General features: G+C 36.2%; 1 long non-coding RNA gene and 1 pseudogene across 2 annotated transcripts; both read right to left on the minus strand.

Annotated features, from left to right (window-relative positions):
• Nucleotides 1-1,495: 1,495 nt before the first annotated feature.
• LOC145097349 (uncharacterized) lies at nucleotides 1,496-3,287 on the minus strand. The gene is made up of 3 exons (XR_013704325.1): nucleotides 3,072-3,287; nucleotides 2,788-2,966; nucleotides 1,496-1,967 (listed from the first exon to the last, which is right to left on the minus strand). It is a non-coding gene; the product is annotated as an uncharacterized LOC145097349 (long non-coding RNA).
• Nucleotides 3,288-5,809: 2,522 nt separating this feature from the next.
• On the minus strand, nucleotides 5,810-11,390 carry LOC145097348 (disease resistance protein RPV1-like; annotated as a pseudogene). The gene is made up of 6 exons (XR_013704324.1): nucleotides 10,801-11,390; nucleotides 9,521-10,619; nucleotides 9,186-9,428; nucleotides 7,365-9,092; nucleotides 6,826-7,021; nucleotides 5,810-6,372 (listed from the first exon to the last, which is right to left on the minus strand). The product of XR_013704324.1 is annotated as a disease resistance protein RPV1-like (transcript).
• Between the last annotated feature and the right edge of the window lie 6,188 nt (nucleotides 11,391-17,578).

Here is a 17,578-nt window from a genome sequence, read left to right on the forward strand (position 1 = left end):
TCATTTTAAGTATTTTTATTGAATATTAGAGAGGGACTCGGCGAGTAGGCGCTCAGACTCGCCGAGTGGGATCGCGCATGTGTTGGTCTGATTTAATGGAGGACTCGGCGAGTCCACACTGTTTAATGAAACCCTAATTTCTAGGTTTTGGGGCCTATTTAAGTACCCTTATAGCCACCATTTGCGGCTACCAGACCTTTGAGAGAAACCCTTATAGTGCTTGAGCGTTTGTGAGAGAGAAGAAGCCATTATTGGACCTTTGTGGGTTTGTTTTGCAAGAAGAAGTTGATTCCAGCTTAGAGGAGGCCAAGGAGGTTGCTTATTTGTGGATTGCAAGCAAAGGACATCATCCTTGAGGTAGCATATCGATTCTTTTTCTGTTTTGTTAAAGAATCCATGGATCTAGGGTTTTCTATACCCTTTTATTGGGTTGATTTATTGCGAATATGGTCCCTTATCATGTTTAGACATCAGATCTGGATCCATAGTGGTCTAGAGAACCTATTCCATCTTGCTTTATGAGGAGTTATGGAAGGAATGGACTTAGGATGATGTATTTGGGGCTAAATCATCAAGTAGTGGCATTTGGACGTTACATGAGCATCAAGTTCGAACCTTTACGTGATTATTGAGCTTGGGAAGATTAGATCTATGGATTAGAGGAACATATCTGACCTCAGAAGGTCATTTGAGTGTGAGCATGGAACGAACTCGACGAGCCAAGATAGTCTGAAAGGATTCAGAGGACCTGCGTGGACTCGCCGAGTCACCTTGGTGCACTCGACGAGTCGGGTCAAAGTTGACCATTGACTTTCGTTGACTTTAGTTTTTTGGTCAAGACTGATACAGGAGAGTTCAGGGAAGGGTAGAATGGCCTTCTACCCAGTCTGTAGAGATGAGATCATGGGAGAGTATTAATCGGGAATGTTATTTGAATAATAGGAGGAGGCTAGGTCGGGACGTTGAGCACGAGAGTTTATCCGACTTCATTGAGGTGAGTCTTCTCACTATGCCTTCCTCGATGGGGTGATTATGTGTGACCGGAAAGTATTATGTGTATGACGTAAATGTGATGTATGTTGTATATGTTATATGTTATGATATGAGTATGATGATATGGACCGGAAGGTCAACAGAGTCATGGGATGGAAATCCCTTGAGACACCTGGATCGGAAGATCCCATATAGCTATGGCCTGGAAAGGCGTATGTGCTGTACATGGTATTTTGGGGAACTCACTAAGCATTATTGCTTACCGTTTGCGTGTTATGTGTTTCAGGTACCAGTGATAATCGCGGGAAGGCGTCGGCATGATCAGTACTCACTTATGATGGAGATGTTTGGAGATTCTGGGGTTTTTGATTTGTACTCGTGTTATGTAAAAACAATTGATACATGTTTTTGAAAATTGTGATTGGAGTATTCTTATTAAATTAAAATGAAAAAAAGTTGTTTTAAAATTTCACAGTGTTACAAAATGAAAGTAGGATGCTATGATAAACAAACAAACAAAAGCATGTTGCTATTCCATACATTTAACCCCATTCATATATACAACATGTGCTTGTATATAAAAGAGACAAATTGAGAGAAATTTACCCAAGTTTGTGTTTCATCAACTTCTCAACATCTCTTTTCTGCAAAACCATTGAATTTAAGTGTTCATGAGAAAAGATCAAGAGAAGAGAATGAAACTAAGATGAACGTGCTATAACAAACACCAAATTAATTTCAACCAGAGGGAGACCCAGGCTCCACATGGGTTGGTAATCTTTTCTAAGATTTGCTTTGAATTTATTGGTTTTTCCATTACATTTGCGGGAATCTTTTCCAATCCAGCCAGATTTTGAAAATGAAAGAGGCCAAAAGTTGAAACATGTTTACACAAATAAAGAAACTTTTAAGCTCGCCGACATATTTCATTCCTAAAGCAGCCACAACCGCTTTTTGAAATATGCAACTGGCACCTGAAGTAGTTGATTGAGTCAACAAATAAGAATTGAGTCATTATTCAACAACAGATTATATGAAAGGCAAGGTTATTGCTAAAGTAGTTTTTAATTATAAGTCGTTAGCAATGAACAATTAATTAATTTCCACATGGTTATAAATTTTAATTGATTTAAAGTTACTGGCTAGTATACTAAGTTAAGGGCAGGGGTAAAATGATCATTAAGAAACGTTCTTTGTTCATACTCCCCTTACGGTCATTCAATCGAAAATTAAAAAATTTATTTAGACGTAAGGGTAAAATGGTCATTCACTCCCATTCAGTAAAAAAAACAATCTTTCTTCATACAATACTTTCTCCAAACGTAAGGATAAAATGATTAATTACTCTCATATAGAGAAATAGAAAATTTCACGTGTCATGTCAAGACAACTATGTAAAACATCAAGAGCATCACGAGACATACGAAAAGAGTTTGGTTAAATAATAAACTTAAACCATTAAATATTAATGATGGTCGAGCGCAATTAGTACATCTATTGTTTTCATTTTCTTTATTTGTTTAGTAAATAATAACTTAATATTAACCGCTATTATAAAAAAAAAAATTGTATTAATATAATTATCATATACTATGTGAAAAAATAAAATTTTGATTTAGCATGTTGAACTAACAACTGAATTGAGAAAGTCAAGAAAAGATTAACTTTTTTACAAGTTTGACTTCGTTTCATTCCTCTTTCCATTTCACATACTATTTATACATACAACACTTTATCTAGATCAAGTAATGTGCAACTTTTAATAATAAGAGAAGAAAGCAAAAACATACTTACAAGTCCAGGTGAACCCTGTTTTATAGCTCTAAAAATGTCTCAAATATCATCACTATTCCCATGAGGGAACTAGTTGTATATGTATCTATGTCATGGAGGGAACGAAACAAAATACTAAATGGTTGCAAGAGTACTCAATTTCCTTCACCACTTGATGTCTGATTTAAATTGGGCATCGGCTATAACATAACAGAGTATAAATAATGAATTTTGTTTTAAGCATTCATTTTGTTAAAAAATAATATAAACAGGAATAATAAAATTAATAATAAATTACTTTTTACCTTTTTCAAAAGTAAAATCACTAAAAAAACATATGAGTTTGCTTCTGTTTGCAAACAGCACATTCACAATTTGTGGTGGCTTTTTTCTAGTTAGTAGGGAACGCCTATTCCAAAAAAACAGATTTTTAAAAACAAATTTTTGTATAGGAATTAAAAAGTTGAATATTTGTTATATATGTGTATTACCATGAACAAATGGAAGGCTTCTAGCTGTATGATATTGTTAGAATCCTACAGTGGAAGAAAAATGGTCAAACATTATAATATATATATATATATATATATATATATATATATATATATATATATATATAATAATATAGGATGTAATAAATAAATATGTTATGAACCGGACTTATAAGAACAAATTCAATAACATAAAAAAAGCAACCAACAGCTTCAAATATTGATTGATAACCTCAAATAAACCCAAAAGATTAAAAGAACAAATGATAGGTCAGCTGATTCGAGATAGCTACTTTCGCAAGGAATAAATTCTAGATTTCACAAAAAGATTGATGCCTCACTCCCCATTCTCACTACCTCTTATACTATCTGACCTAACAAACTAAATAATATAAAATACCTAAATTGTCCCTGAACTAATGAGATTCTCTTTATTTATTGAATTTCCCATATTGCCCTTATCTAGCCTATGACATAAGTTAATGCATAATAATACCCTACGAAGATTCATGATAATTTTCATGTCGTCCGATGAGTAAACATATAAAACCATCACAGGGGTATTTGAACGATCCAGTAACATTGCTCCTAGCAGCTAAAACATTTTTGCAGACTCTCAGTTTACAATTCAAGAGAATAAAATAAATAAATAAATAAATAACAAATACTAATATAGAAATAAACAATAAATAACCTTCACATCATTTCGTCTAATAATGTAGTTGGGAGATTACAGCAATGAGTTGTACTCCTAGAAGAACTGCATCAAAAAAGTATAATTAATAGAAAAAATTAAGCCAAGAGTTGACATATTTTCATTGGAGGGTTGTTGATCTAATAGAATCTTGGAAATTGCATTTGCAAATGTGGTTCAAATAATCAGTTCTTTAATGTCTTTAGTTACCAAAATTAGTTCATACGCAATTGTAGGTGATATATCCACAACTTTTTTATAGCATTCATAAGCTACTAATGTATTTCCAAATGATTCATGCTCAATAGCACGGGCAAGATTTTCCTTTCTTGACCTGTGCAACAAAATAAAAATTAAAAAATATATAAACATGAAATTAGCTGGTTTATTTAGGGAAAATCACAAATAGAAACACACTTATTGAGATACTCTCTCTACCAATGTAGGAAATTTACTTAAGTTTTTATATATGGCAACAATGTAACTATGTTTTTTGATAGATAATAGCAATGTACTTTAATGAATAGTAACTGAATTGTTATTATGTGTAACAAAATATAAGTAGGTTGATATATTGGACTACATATTGCCATTGTGATAAAAACATGTAAGTAGGTTGCTATTATGGGTAAAAAATTAAGTACATTGCCTATATTGGTTAAAATGTGAAGTATGTTGTTTCTTGCAACCTAATCTAGATGCATTGATTTCCACAACTAACACCAATTACACTTTAGGAGTTCATCCTTAACTTTTAATCCATTATGGATTCTAAACTCTCCAATTTTTTTTCTCATGAAAATACAAAGAACCACATTAAATTTATTAACGAATAATACTACAAATTTATATGATAGAGTGTAGAAATTGTCAAATGAAAAATAGTACCTAGCACGCTTAATCTTCTGCTCATTCTTCATTGGTAAATGACCTCCATCAAAGACTAAAATAGGTTTAACACCATAATGTCGCAACAAATTGACTCGATGCATACAAAAATCAACATGCCTAAAAGATTAAGAGCACATAAGTCAGTTGGGAATCTATAAAATCAATCACAAAATAATTTTAAGAGATTTCAGATGTTTCAACATACAAATGCTATTCGGAAGACATTCAATATCTGTATCCGAAAATGTAGCTTCTCCAAACATTCTAACTGGGCAAGATTTTCTGGTAACTTTTGAAGACTCAAACATGAAATAATTTTGAGAGATTTCAGATGTTTCAATATACAAAATGCTCTGTATACGATAAAACTAGCTCCTTGAGACATTCTAACTTATATAGGTCCTCGGACACCTTTAGAATACTGCCTTCTATTTTAAGCTTTCTCAAACATGGTAACCCACAGATACTTCTTGAAAATGTCTCATGGTTTATGAAAGCACACATACCTAGAGAAATAAGCATCTCAAGATTTCTGGTGAATGAGGGTGGATCTTCTCTATAATAAGAACTAAACTGAAACTTTGTAAAGCTATTTTTGGGATGAAGTAGGCAGCTTTGTAGGGACTTCACAGTCAGATCTAACACAACTAAAGGACCAACCTCAAGCAGTCAAGTGATTCATCAACACTACAAGAAGTATAATCTTTTACCTTAAACAAAAAATAACCAAGCCCCGAAGTACTAAAGTTTAAGTGGACAAGCTTTTTCATATTACCAATAGGAGGGCCAAGTTCTACCAAATTATAACATCTGTCAAGCTCCAACCTCTCGAGATTTGGAGTCAGTCTAAGGTTAAAGGTTCTCAACTTTGAATGACTAACATTAAGGTTGGAGAGCATTTCACATTCATCAGCCATGGCAAGTTCTTCCAGGCAATAATTTCTACTAAGATCTAGATTCCTGAGTGTATCATCCAAAAATTCATGAAAATTTTAAAATTTTAAAACCATCCCACAAACAATCATTGTTTACAATTTAGTTTTCAAAACATGTTTAATATCAGCGTTTTCCCAAAATCATAAATTAAAACACGAGGAGGTGCTCGACCACACCTTCGCCTTCCCGTGATCATCTGAGTTATCTGAAACATAACTCAAAACTGTAAGCCCAAAGCTCAGTGAGTTTCCCCCAAAATACCACCACAACACAAAACCAAAATAATAACAATAAACAACATGCATATAGAGCCTTCAGTCTTAGTGGAACACCCCACCGGCCTATAATCTACTTGGTACGCTCACAGAATCTTCAGTATGATTGGTACGCCACATCGGGCCTTCGACTACGCCCTACTGACCTTCAGTCTATCCGGGATGCCCTGAGTCTGTTGGCCTTCAACACAACACAACACACGTACACACGCACACACAAAATGATGAATAGGGTTTGGGTCTGATTGGAGTACGCCCAGCGTACTTCTGGTATGCCCAGTGTACTCCTTAGAGCATCCGCGATCATACTGCTCGGTACCTATCAGAAAAAGGGAATGGTGAATAAAAATTAAAAAAGTCCTCATTGGTTGCATCTACCTATATAAAGAATATGGTTATATGCATGAAATAGCAACATACGTTCATTTATATATTTATTAAAGTATCTTACTATCATGTATTCCTGTTAATTGTACTTTGAAATCTAACCATTTATAGTAATATCATCAATATACAAATAATATTTCACTTCTATAATTGGGTATAATTTTTTTAAGTATAATATTCTAATAAGCAAAAGAAAAAAAGTACAATGCTATAATTGTGTAAAATTTTCAGTGTACAATGCCTTAATAAGAAAAAGATTGGAAGTACAATGTTAAAATAGAAGGAAATGAAAGTAGGATGATATTACACACACATAGATTAAAGTATATAGCTATTTCTTGCATTTATCTCTAACAATTTAACGGTTTTGCATATCAGGATATACCTCTCATGGTAATTAGTTGGGATCCCACCCATGTTGTAATGGACAGTAAGGCAAAACTGGAATTGGCTTCTTTGTAACATCAACACCAGCAAAGAGCCAAAGATGGCAGCAATTCCAGAGAAGCAAGGAAGTCTCTTCTTGAGAGCCTCTGGTGGTAGATGACCCAAGTGAAGATATATGTGCTCCTTCATTGTTCCTATTATATATAAGTAATCAAGATTATTTTGGACAGAAAAAAAAAAGATTAAACACATAATTTAACACTGAAAAGGCACGAAAAAGAAATGTCCACTGCCAAGTCTGGCAATTTTTTCAAATCGGATAAGGCTCCAATATTAATACAAACGATAAATGAGGTACTAAATGAAACCATTTTTAGAACTATATCAAGGATTCTTCTGGTATGTGTAGAGTATAGTACCTGTATTGTTTTTAAATATAATTTGTTTATTTTTAGTTTATGATTTACTTATTGTCAGATCAATGTCAAAATTGAAATTAAAGTAAGATGCATGACCATTAGAAAACAGAGAAAGTACCTGTTAGCTGTGACAATAGTTCTTTGTGAACTGGATTTTCCAGGTCTTTCGAGCTTCTCATAATCATCACACCACTACGTAAAACATCGTTCCGCATCTTTGGGTTTCCATCTCAGTTGTAAAACCACATGACTGAAGAAGCTCTGTCGACCCAAAAATATGCAGACCTTTCAACGAAAGAATGCTCTGGGGTAGATGACTTATGCTTGTACCTTCTATATTTAACACTTCTAAACATTCCAAACGTCCAAATTCCTCGGGCAATTTCTCAACTCGAATACAATCTTGGAGATAGAAATATTTTAGACATTTCATCTCACAGATGCTATTCGGGATATCTTGTAAAAATTCACATGTCCATAGGCTAAGCACCTCTAAACATTCTAATTGGCCAAGATCTTCAGGTAACTTCTCAAGCAATGAACAAGAAATATCCAGAGATTTCAGATGTTTCAGCATACAGATGCTACTTGGAAGCTGCTTAATCTTTGTATATGACAAATCTAGCTCCTCTAAATGTTCTAATAGGTCAAGATTCTTAGGTAACTCCTCGAGGAGGCAACACCATATAAGTTTGAGGGACTTCAGATGTTTCAACATACAAATGTTTGCCGGAAGACATCTAATCATTCTAGCAGATGACAAAGTTAGCTTCTCTAAACTTTCTAATTGATGAAGATCATCAGGTAACGTCTCAAGCAACAAACAATATCTAAGTTCGAGAGATTTCAGATGTTTTAAGTTACAAATGCTATGAGGGAGGTGTTTAATATCTATAGACAACAAACTAAGCTCCTCTAGACATTCTAATTGGCCAAGATCCTCAGGTAACCTCTCAAGAAGCCGTAAATCAACAAGTTTAAGAAATTTCAGATGTTTCAACTTACAAATGCTATCTGGAAGATGGTTTGTCCTTGTAGACAACAATATTAGCTCCTCCAGAGATTCTAACTGGTCAATGTCCTTGATCGCCTCTACAAAACTAGCTTTGAGTTCAAGCTTTCTTAAACGTCGTAAACCACAAAGGCTTCTTGAAAACGTCTCAAGATTTGTGCAAGCACACATACCTACAGAAAAAAGCATCTCAAGATTTCTAGTTAACGAGGGCCGATCTTCTTTATAGACACCGTCAAACCGAAACTTTGGCAAGTTACTTTTGGGGTGAAGCGGGCAACTTTCTAGGGACTCCACCATCAAACGTAGCTCGGCTAAAGGACCAACCTCAACTGATTCATCAACACTACAAGAAGTATTATCCTTTATGTTAAACCTAAAAGATCTAAACCTCAAACAACCACTTAAGTCTATGTGGACAAGCTTTTTTAGACATCCAATGGAAGTGTGAAGCTCTACTAATTTACGACACTCTTTGAGATGTAACTTCTTGAGATTTGGAGTCATCCCAAGGTCAAGTGTCTTCAAGTTTGAATGACTAATTTTGAGTTCGGTGAGCTTTTGACATTTATTGGCCATGTGAAGTTCTTCCAAATGATAAGATTTTTCAAGATCTAGCTTCTCGAGATTCGGAGTCAGCCCAATGTCAAGGGTCCTCAACTTTGAATACGTGAGTAGCAATCGTCTTAGATTTAGATATCTACTGGGAAAATGAAGTTTTTCCAAATAGCTGCATCCAACAAGAATCAACTCTTCAAGATTTGGTGCCAACCCAAGGTCAAGAGTCCTCAACATTGAACAACTGAGGTCAAGGAATTTGAGCTTGTTAAGGACCTAAAATAAGCAGAAAGAAAAATGCATATTGGTATAATAACAAAACAATGTATGTATATCATTATAATGAATCATGCAAGGCAATCAACCAACCATAATTTTAAGATTACTTGCTTGAAATGTTGTGGGTAGAGATCTAAAAGGGTAATGGGTCCAATGTAGATATCGTAAAGCATTTGGGAAATCTGGACTGAGCATACCAAACTCGAAATCTCTGGAACAATCTCCACTAACCGAAAGAAATCTAAGCTCCTTCATCTTTCTTAGACCTTTTATAAAAATATACGGATTGAATTCCTCAGTGTAGAATCGTATACATCTTGTTGCTTCGGTACCCTGCAATCCAAAAGAAGTCACCATGAAACTTGTGTCATAATAACTATAAATGTGTTGATTTTTCCCAACATACAAATAAACTTTATCCTTACCAAATCATTAGCCAATATATCTTTAATTTCATCGATTTTCCACAACCGGCTATGTTTATGAGGCTTATCAGGGTGCCAACGACGGACAATATTCCTACCCATTTCTACAATATGGTCGTGCATGCCTAGGTAATCATAATTAATAGTTATAAGGGATTTTTGTTGAAGAACTCTTAAACCATTTCTAGCATGAAATCCACAGCTTTCAAGCGCTTTGATTGCTTTATCTTTCCGCCAACCTTTCATGATGCATGCAACATCTAGGAATATTTCCTTGTAATCCTCCTCTAGACAGATATAGCTTAATTCTAATTTTTTCAAAGTTTCCGCTAATGGGATTGTTTTAAGCCTTTCTAAGGCATCTACCCATTCAAGCTTAGTTTTTCCACAAAGAAGTGAACCCAAAACCCTAATCGTCAAGGGAAGACCAGCAGCATAATGTACAACTAGTCTTGATAGCTCCTTGTAACCTTGAACTGGAATCTCTCTCCCAAATACAAACCTACTGAAGAGGCAAATTGCCTCCTTATCTGATAGCAGATTGACATCATGAATGAACTTCACTCGGTGTGCTACGAGCACTTGCTCATCTCTTGTTGTAATGATAATTACACTTCCTGCCTTAAACCAGTTAGGCTCACCTGCTAACACCTCAAGCTGGTCTATATGATCCACATCATCTAGAACAATAAGAACCTTCCTATTAGGCATCATCCTCTTCATCATGTTTTTCCCTTCATGAACACTACTTACTCTGATGCCTTCATCATTAAATGCATCCCGAAGAACTTGTTTTTGCAATGACTTCAAACCCGACAAAGAAGCATTTGAAACTTCCCTTACATTCTCCACGAAGCTTTTACCTTCAAACCGAAAGGATAGTTGATCAAAGAGAGCTCTTGCTAAAGTTGTCTTTCCAGCACCTCCCATCCCCTTGATCCCGATCATGCGGACATCATCACAACCAATTCCTATAGATGGTACAAGATTTTTGATCCGGGTCTCCATTCCTATTAACTTTTCATCAATGTTGAAACTGATGGAACGCAACTCTAGTGAAATCTCTTCAACTATTCTCTGGATAAATTTAGCTTCGTGCCTGTATTTTAAAGAAGATTCAGTTAGCTTACTCAAAATTCCATATGACCGGTCACTTTCAGATCTAGAACATACAACCCCATGTGAAAAACTTGAGTTAAAATTTGACAATCTAGCTAAGATACAGTAGATCAAAAAGATTCAAAATACAATATTATTGCAGTGAATGATTGAAGAATTACCCATCAGCAGTCTTCTTCAACTCCCATCCAGCCAGATCCGCTGCTTCTTTCAGAGTCTCTCTCCATTTTTTCCCGGCTGACTCTTCCTTTTCATGCTTTGCAAAGGCTTCTGCCACTGCCCCACTTTGTTTGCGAACTTCCGATGGTTCCACATCATAGAAGACAGGGTAAGCCGTATGATCGTTTGTCCCGTGGCATTCCATTATCTTAACAAGTTCATCAAGCACCAGGATGAAGAGGCGTAGTTCTTGGAGAAAACAATGATGTACAATTTGGAGTCTTCAATGGATCCGATGAGATCATCACTAATCTTTTTACCTTTTTTGATTCTCTCATCGTCCTTGTAAGTATGAATGCTTTTCTGCTGGAGAGCATGATAAAGATGATCAACGAAGTTCGTACGAGTATCTTCACCCCTGAAACTCAAAAACACAGCTCTTGTTAACGGATGACTTTGAAGAAGACGCCATAGAAGGTATGATTAAAGGATCCAAAAAAATCAAATCTTTGTTGGGAAATTTTATGCAAAATGATTGCAAAGAAACTTGAATAAGATGACTCTTGTAAAGTCAACGTGATGGATTTGTTTGGAAAACCTTTGGAACGGATGGACAAGAATAGACATTCGTTTGGTAAAAAAAAAAAAAAAAAACTGTATGTTTCATAATTATACATAAATGGTCCCTGTGTTTTTGTCAAAAGTCACATCTTCACTCCTTAACCTTTTTTTATGTGAATGGTCTTTGTGTTTCTATTTCTTGACTTCTTGTCGCTTAGTCGTCCATGTAATTTACGAGTTTTATATCCTTTTCTATTTTATTTTAACTTTTGTATATGTTTTATTTATAAAAAATTATTTTTTAGCATAAAATCTAATTAAATTAAATTGTTATATGTATAGGACCCACCCAAACCCCACTAGACATCCCTCACTTCAACATGTTCAAAAATATGCAAATTGATTTTGCAAAAACATAAAACCACATATTGAACCTAGCAAAACCATATTTAATCGAAATAGAACCCAAAAACAAGATCGAAATGGAACCCAGCAAAACCATTTCAATAGAAATAGAACCAAAAACACTAGATGGTTATGGGACAATAGAAATAGAACCAAAAACACTAGATGGTTATGGGACGGAAGTACGCATTCTAATTTAAAAAAAAAAAAAAAAAAAAAAAAAAAAAAAAAAAACCCTTGAACAAGATACAAGGAATATAAAGAATCCAGATGCTGATGAGAAACCCAATTTATTTTTGTTCATCTATATATTTCGGTCTAATAAAGAAAAACCTTGATAAAGAAGCAAGCTTGCTGATGACCGATGAATCAAGTGGCGGCGACACTGGAGCAAGGGATGGTGAATGGCAAATCGATTGTGCGATGGTGATCGGCTAATGACGTTGTGACGATTAGGAAATTAAGAGGTGACGCCGACGAAGCATCCCCTTTCCTCCAATTTTGTCTATCACTCTTTGTATTTCCCATTTAGGTTTCTCCGTCGTCCGTCGTCTGTCATCGGGGTTTTTCAGATCGGACGATTCCCAATCACTGCTTTCTTGAACAAGTTCTTCAACACACACTGATACACACATAGTGAAGGTTTCTACGTCGTTTGCCATCAGGGGTGTTACTATTCACACCCGAATTTTGGGTCAAAACCATATTTTGAGAAAAATGAAAACCACATTTACTTCTTAAACCCGAATTGACAGGACTTTTATAATTATTATTGTCTACCTACATTTCAAACTTTATTTTGCATAATATTTTCATTTTTTTTTTCTTTTAAAGTCTAATCAATGTTATATATAATCCCACAGTTTATTCATTCTTTATATTTTTTTATTTTATAATCTATTATCAAAGATTAAATAATTTTAACATTTTTACACCTTATTTATTTATTTATTTTTTGAACAGCAGCATCATATTAAAAAACAAAACCTCTAGCCAGGAGCTAGAGAAAAGAACAAATTAAGACCGGATTGGATTTTGTAACCACATCATCCAGTTAATCCGAGCCTTAGAATTCCGAAACGAAAACCAACAAAAAGAAATATCCACAACAGAATCAAAAAGCCTATCTTTTCTAGGTTTATTGCTACTAAAAAGTAAAGAATTACAAAATGTCCAAAGCACCCATATGACCACCATGAACACCGACTCAACAATCGGGCGTTCCATATGAACCATCGGTCTAGAATCCACCCAATCCATCACATCACGGATAGATGAAAAAACGGGAAGATCCAAATGAAGCCAATGCCCAACCCGAGTCCAAACCTGATTAGCAACCGAACACTTTAGTAACAAGTGATTCACACTTTCTTGATAATTATGACACACGGGACACAGTAAGGAATCTATCACCACCCCCCTTTCCACCAGTTTAACTCTTACCGGAATACGATCCAAAAGGACACGCCATAAAAAATGTTAATTTTAATATGGACAAAACGATTCCACCTAGTAGGTATACTACCCATAGGAAGCGATATATCATCAACCCAATTTCGTGTTGATTTAACAGTAAAATTACACGACGGTTCAAGCTCCCAAGATCACTTATCCGGCATATCCCCTAAGCGAATAGGATTTAAAGTCTCCACAAGATGACCATGTTGGGTCGATTCAGCCCCTCCTCTAATCCCCCGACGCCAATGAAAATTCCATCCCCCGAATCCCAATAGTCACTTACCCGAGCATCTTGATTGACGGCCAAAGCAAACAGCCTCCCGAACCACTCCCTAAGAGGAATATCCAAGAACCAAACATCCTTCCAGAACCTCGTTTGAGTCCCATCCCCCACCACTCTATACATGGAATTAGAAGGAATACAACCAGTCTCATGGAGATGATTAATGGATCCTATAATCTTTTGCCAAACACCCCCTCCAGTTCTTATTCTCGAATCATCCGAAAAACCACCACCTTCCCTATGACAAAATTTGACAATTTTAACCCAAAGAACTCATTTGTCATTGAGAAACTGCCACTTCCATTTATAAAGAAGACCGAGGTTAAAAGCATCCAAACTACCAACCCCAAGACCTCCATGAGCATATGAGTTCAAAATCAACTTCCAATTAACCCAATGAATACGATGTTGAGCCTCATCCACTCCCCAAAAAAACCGAGCCCGCAGAGCCTCTAGAGATTGACATACAATCGCTGGAAGACGAAACAAAGAGAAGAAGTAAATACCAAAACTCCCTAGAACCGACTTAATAAAAGTCAGACGACCTCCAATGGACAACAACTTGACCTTCCAGGAAGATAACCTTTTCTTAAAATGGTCTATAATAACCTGCCATCCTTTAAGACGAACCATAGATTCTCCAACCGGGATACCAAGATAAACAAAGGGAAGAGTTCCAGCCGAACACCCGGTAAAAGAAGCTAAAGAAGCAATCTTCACCTGGTTAACCCCTACCCCATAAAGATTTGATTTAATAAGATTAAGGTTTAGGCCCGACACCAAATAAAAGCACCTCAGAATACGAACCAAGTTTTGGATATTAGAGACATCCCACTCCCCTAGAAAAATCGCGTCGTCTGCATAAAACAAATGAGAAATACGGACCTCATCTGAACCCAATGGAGCACCCCGAAACACCCCTTCAGCAACCGCATCCTCTAAGGCAATATGAAGCCCTTCCATAACTATAATGAATAAAAAAAAAAAAAAAAAGAAATGGGATCTCCTTGTTTGAGACCTCTGAAAAGCTGAAACTCATCAGTAGGGATCCTGTTAATCAACACTGAAGATCTAGCATTAGAGCACAAGCCACGAATCCATGCTCTCCTTTCTCACCAAAACCGAGAAACCCCATGACCTTATCCAAATACTCCCAGCTCACAGAATCATAAGCTTTTTCAAAATCAACTTTAAACATCATAAGTTTTTTCTTTTTCTTTTTGAACCACCTCACTAGCTCATTAACTATCAACGGGCCATCAAGAATTTGGCGGGACCGGAGAAAAGCAGATTACTCATACCCAATAATATCATGAAGAATAGGGGACAACCTATTAGTCAACAACTTTGCAATAATCTTAAATTGCAACCCAATAAGACTAATAGGTCGATAATCCTTGATACAAAGCGGATTATCGGTTTTGGGAATCAATGTAATGAAGGATGAATTACACCCCTTTGGAAAGACCGGTTTGGAAAAAAACTATTGCACAAAAGCAATAACATCATCAGCAAGGATCTCCCAAAAGTATATGATAAAATGAAAAGTAAAACCATCCGGACCAGGAGCACGATCAACACCACAATCCCAAACAACATTTTTAATCTCTTCAGGCGTGAACCCCACCTCAATAGAAGAAGCAACCCTCAGATCCAAAGACTTGAATCTAGGGCTTCGACGATTGCAACTAACACCAAGAAAAGGCTGAAACTTACCAACATAAAAATCAAAAAAAGCCTTCTTAATACTAGCAGGCTCCGAAATCCACTCCCCATCAATAGTAACCCCTCTAATCATCAACTACCTTCTGCGTTTTTTCAATAGAGCATGAAAGAACGCGGAATTCTCATCTCCCTCCACAGCCCAAGTAGATTTAACCTTTTAAGCAACATCCAGAGATCTGACTTTTTCCAAATTCGCCAAATCTCCAAGAATTCCTCTTCTTTCCCGAATTAGATCTTCACTTGCTTCACCATCATCGATACAATTATCAATTTCTATCAATCGCCAAAACAACTGATTTGAAGAAACATACGCAGCCGACTTAGTCTCCGCATTCCAAGACCGTATCCTAGCTTTAATAAATTTAAGCTTGTTTTTGAAAAAAAAAAAACTTACTCCAAGACGAGTCAATAACAAAATCAGCCACAGCTCCTTTAACCACATCTGCAAAACCATCCAAGGAAAGCCAAGAATTGAAGAATTTAAAAGGAGAAGGCCCAAAATCAACCATATTAGAGTGAAGCAAGATAGGACAATGATCCGACCATTTCCTATCCAACACCGAGACCTGAAGATGATCAAAACAATCATACACTGCATCTGAAACCAAGAACCGATCGAGCTTACTAAGTTTAGCACCTATGGCATCAACTCTAGTAAATCGTTTTCCAACCATAGGCACATCAATAAGACCAGCATCTTCAATGAACTCGTTAAAATACTGAGCAGAAGTAGAGCAAAAACCAGAACCAAACCTTTCACTCGCCTCCCTAACAACATTGAAATCACCAAAAAATACATAGTTTCCCCCATTCCTTCTCATGAACACCGAGAGATACCCCCAAAGATGCTTCTTTCCCACTAGATCTTGAGGAACATAAATATTAACCATAAAACAATTAATATTATACGGAATCCACAAGCCTCCCACAATAACCACATTACTAGTACAAGTAACACTAGTTTTGGTAAACACATTCGAGTCCCACATAGAAAGAATACCACCCGATCGACCCCGAGCACTGCTACTAGCAAAATCGAATCTATAATTACCCCACATACTTCGGATCCTGAAAAGATCAACTTGCGCCATTCTTGTTTCTTGTAAACCCAAAAAAGAAACTCCAAACTGTAAACACAACGCCTTAACCCAATTTCTTTTTAGAAAAGAACGGGTTCCACATATATTTAAAGAAAGGCACTTCATTGATCCACCTGTACCACTCCAATACTAGATAAAATCTTTTTAACCTGTTCCTTGTTAGTCTCCATATCATACCCGAGCAGGCCACCCATTTCAAAATATTGCTTCAACACATTTTCTATATCAACAACAACAACCAGGACTTTCTTTTTAAGGATCTTAGAAGATCCATGAGACGTAGAAGATTGATCTCGTCTAAAACCGGGAGGATGTGATGGTGATTCGGCTACCCCGTCCCTATCCACAATATCTACCAAATGGGCCGAATCACCATGCAACTCACAACCGTTCTCCATAGCCGTAGTAGGCATCATCGGATTACATTTATTTTCAGCGATACCTCTCGTGACAGCAACATTTGGCATACAAGACCTCCCATCCACAGCTCCATCACCTTTTCTTTTATTATTTGTTTGAAAAAAATCTTCCTTTTCTATCAACAAATCCAGCCCCTCTAACTCCATTAGTAGGTGTATTATCCATCCTAAAAGAGTTCTCATGCCCCTCATCAACCTTATCATCATTCTCTACATTGATAAATTCATTCACATCATCAACAAAACAAGCAGCTTCTTCCTCCCCCCTGACAGGTCCGTAATATCCGACCCTATTTCTCCCTCCTCCATAATATTCGGTTCCCAATTTGCAATTTCACGCACCACCACCCCATATTCAACACCTTGAGCAACCACTTTAATCATATCTTGGATCAAAAAAGGTTTCCTAGTCTTAATACACACACGTTTAACCGCCAAAGGAGCATCCCCATCATCTTCAATAAAACAGACCTCACCCCACATAGAAGCCAACTTTTTAACCGCAACATCATTCCAAGCACAACATGGTAAACCCACCAACTCCAACCAAATAACACGCTCTTTAACAGAAAAACCATTAACCACCGGTCTAAAAGCTGAAAAATAAGCCTTAACCGATTCAGATTTCTTAAACCGTGTACAGGTAGCTTCCGATACAAAAGAAACATAGACCCAATCACTAGCAACATACTTGATGACAATTTCCGGAAAACCTTCTTCTTTCAAGAGAATACCCAACTTCGGGATCAATCTAATATCTCATAGTTTGCCGAAAACTGATACTATCGATGACAATGGGTTATTGATCTCCTGTCCCTGTAAAGTACAT

Source organism: Lactuca serriola, chromosome 4 (assembly GCF_051521515.1).
Source record: "Lactuca serriola cultivar US96UC23 chromosome 4, Lser_US96UC23_V15, whole genome shotgun sequence".
Lineage (NCBI taxonomy): Eukaryota > Viridiplantae > Streptophyta > Magnoliopsida > Asterales > Asteraceae > Lactuca > Lactuca serriola.